Raw genomic sequence first — 3488 nt, 5'->3', positions numbered from 1 at the left:
TATTTTGGGGAGAGGAATGTCCTTAACATGATCACTGCCCCCATATCTCCTCCAGATGTTAGCACACATTGCCAAAAGAAGCTGGATTTAGGATCAGTCTATGGGATCTAGTCTACTGCTTCCAGATACAATGCATGCTAGAATAGGTGAGATTCTGACATGACAGAACAGCACAAAGAAAATCAAAATATACCTAAAATCCTATCACCAGAGAATACATCTTGGCAGTGTGGTGAACATCCTCTGAACTTTTCTCTTGTCTGTCTACACCTTTGTAGACAAATACAATTTTGCATAAATGAAATTCTACTGTACACGTCCCTTTTCAGACATTTGTCTGTCCCAGACAGCTCTTCCTACCCTTTAATGTGGAGCTACTTTTTTATTTTACAGACCACAGTGTATCCCATGGGTTGAGAATACCATAATTTACTTTATTATCTAGACTGTGAATATTTACTGCTGTAAACAAAGTCAGCAGGAGTATCCACAATGAGAACATTTGTTCTAGCTTCTTTTGGACAAATTTTGGTATTTGGGCAACTTGGGTCATTTATCATGCATATTGCCAAACTATTCTATGGATGGTTTATATAGTCCTTCTAATTAGAAAATATACATTTCCTGAAACCTTCTCCAATTCTAAATGTTATTAACCTTTTTAATATTTGTCAACAGGAACACAAATGGTATTTATCAATATTCTATTAGTCTTTGATTCCTAATAAGGTTAAACACTTCATATGCTTATTGACATTTGATAAATTTCTTTTGGTAAATTTCCTGTTCATATTCTTTTGCCACCTTTCTTTTCATATATACATTTTAAAATTTTTAAAATTTCACTCATGTATACATTTTTACATTTTTAACCTTTTACCAAGTGTCGTATTGCAAAACATTTCTTAATATGTCATCTGTCTTTCTCCCTTCCTTATAGTGTGAATTATGCATTTGTTTTTGTTTGGTTGAAACACAGATGTTTACAAAGTCAAAGTTATCAATTTTATTCTTTTTTTTGGTTCCTGAAATTTTGTGACATTATTTAAAAAGGGAACAACATTTATCCATTTTTTTCTTCCAGAACTTCCATCACTTCTGTTACACTGACATTTGTGATCCGTCTAGAAGTTATTTACATGTAGGAGTTAAAATTGTGATCCAATTTGTTTTTTCCAGACTGAACTATAACTCAAAACACTTACTTACTGAATAACCTTTTCTTTATGACTTATTTAAAATACTACCTTTTTCACATAAATTAATATGTAAAATAGATCCAATGTAATGATTAAAGCATTGCATTTGGAGTCAAACAGACCTTAACAAAGTTTGGTCATTTTTATTCACATGATGTTTCTTGTTAAGGTTTTCATTTGTAATTTATATTTTTGTTATTGAAATTGATGTGTTGTCTATAAAATATATTTTAGAGTATTTTTTTATTAAATAAGCCAATTACTAATTTTATGTACAGACGTTAAAATCACCTGCAAAATTGATATTTGTACTGCCTCCATTCCAGCTCTTATTTAATTACTTGGCTTAATAATATGTTAGTGGCACTTCTATTTTGCTCTTGATTTAAATTAGTTAAAAAAATTCATCTGTCTCAACAATGAATACCTGAAATGTATAATGCTATAATGCAATGCTACTTCAATTTAAAAATGCTACTTTTCAATTAAAAAAAATTTATCTAATTCTACTTACTAAGTGTTTCATTGGAAATAGATGTTGAATTTTATTAAATGCATGTTTGTCATCAATCAAGATGATCATTCAATTCCTGTCTTTATGAATATAATGAACTATATTAGATTATTTTAAATCTGTAAACCACATTTACATTTCTGGAATAAATCCGACTTGGACACTGAGTATCAGTTTTTAATGTACTTCTGGATTCTGTTCAAGATAGGCAAAATTATTTTTGCATTTATGATTTGATTGTAAACCTGTATCTTAACAGCCCCACCACTTATTAGTACTACTTCAAGGAGTAATTTAAAGTCAAAAGATTTATATGTAGCACATAAAATGGAACTACTATCACATGTGAATTCACCCCATAGAAACAGTCCATTAAACTTGCTTAAACAATAATTACACTAAAAATAGGAGGTCACAGTTACATACCTAACAGAATTTAAATATATGACTACACAAAAATATGCATGGCCTTATTCATAATAGCCCACAACTGGAAAGAAATCAAATATCTACTAGTTGATGACTAAATAAACAAAATGTGCTATGTTCATACACTGGAATACCATTCAGCAATAAAAGTGAATGAAGTATGATACATGCTACAACATGGATGAACAATTTTAAAATATTATGTCCATGAATGAAGCCAGACACTAAAAGTTACATAGCATATGATTCCAGGGGAGCCACATATGAAATGTCCAGAAAAGGTAAAGATTGAAAGTAGCTTAGTGGTTGTTAGGGACTAGGTGCGGTAGGGACTGGGGAGTGATACTAATTGGTAGACAGTTGCTTTATAGAATGATGAAAACATCCTGAAATTAGATAGTGGTGATGACTATACAACCCTGAATATACTAAATATCACTGAATTGTACACTTTGAAAGATTTAATTTCACTAGATGTTAATTATCTCAATAAAGTTATTTTCGAGAAAAAGGATTATATGGAAGAAAAGTTTTGAAGCCACAGATGGGAAGCAATTATTTTCTCCATTATTTATTTCTTTTCCCAAAGGCCAGCCTAGCAATTTTAAGATCTCTTCTAAAAGCTGAAGCTTTGCTACAACAGAAAGAACATTCTCAATCTCTTCCCTAACACACTGAGAAATGTAGGAGGTTCCCAGTCAGCAACCAAATCCTGCAACAGAGGATAATAGTTTAATTTTCCTGGCCTAGAACATGTTGCTAATAAAGAAGTTTACACTTTGGAATATATAATCTTTAAACGCATTTTCACGAATCCAGTTGACTTTCTGTATCTTTCTTTTCTTACTACAAAGGTAATGGCAGATCTGGTGGGAGTGGTTTGGCAGGTATAAAATCAGGAAGGATCGACGAAGGGTGAAAAGGCGGAGAAGGGAGAACTATGACATGTATGTCAGAGAATTATGCTCCAATCCATCATCATTTCCTCCACGCTTCATCCCCTTCTTGGGAAGGACAGAGAAGGTTCTGTTGTCAGACCCCAGAACCATCCTGAGGTTCCTGGTCCTCACTGAAATCTCCAAAAACTCATCTGAGTCAAAACTCAAGACCCCCACTGGGCCTCCCTAGTGGCGCAAGGAGTTAAGACACAGCCTATGAAGCTGTCCGCAGCCTCTGCAGCATGAGTTTGATCCCTAGTCCTGCCGGGGAGCAGCCCACATGGAGCAGCAGACGTCTCCTGACTCACCCGCTGCTCCCTTCAGCAGTGTATTTCAGTCAGTCTGCCTGTTCTGTTGCCCACTCTGTCTCTGTCTCTGGCAGTCCTCTCACCCCCTCCCCCCACACCT

Source organism: Talpa occidentalis, unplaced genomic scaffold (genome assembly GCF_014898055.3).
Source record: "Talpa occidentalis isolate TD23 unplaced genomic scaffold, MPIMG_talOcc4v2.1 talOcc4.4, whole genome shotgun sequence".
Classification (NCBI taxonomy): Eukaryota; Metazoa; Chordata; class Mammalia; order Eulipotyphla; family Talpidae; genus Talpa; species Talpa occidentalis.
The sequence above is the reverse complement of the archived record's forward strand: the minus strand, read 5'-3'. Positions refer to the sequence as shown.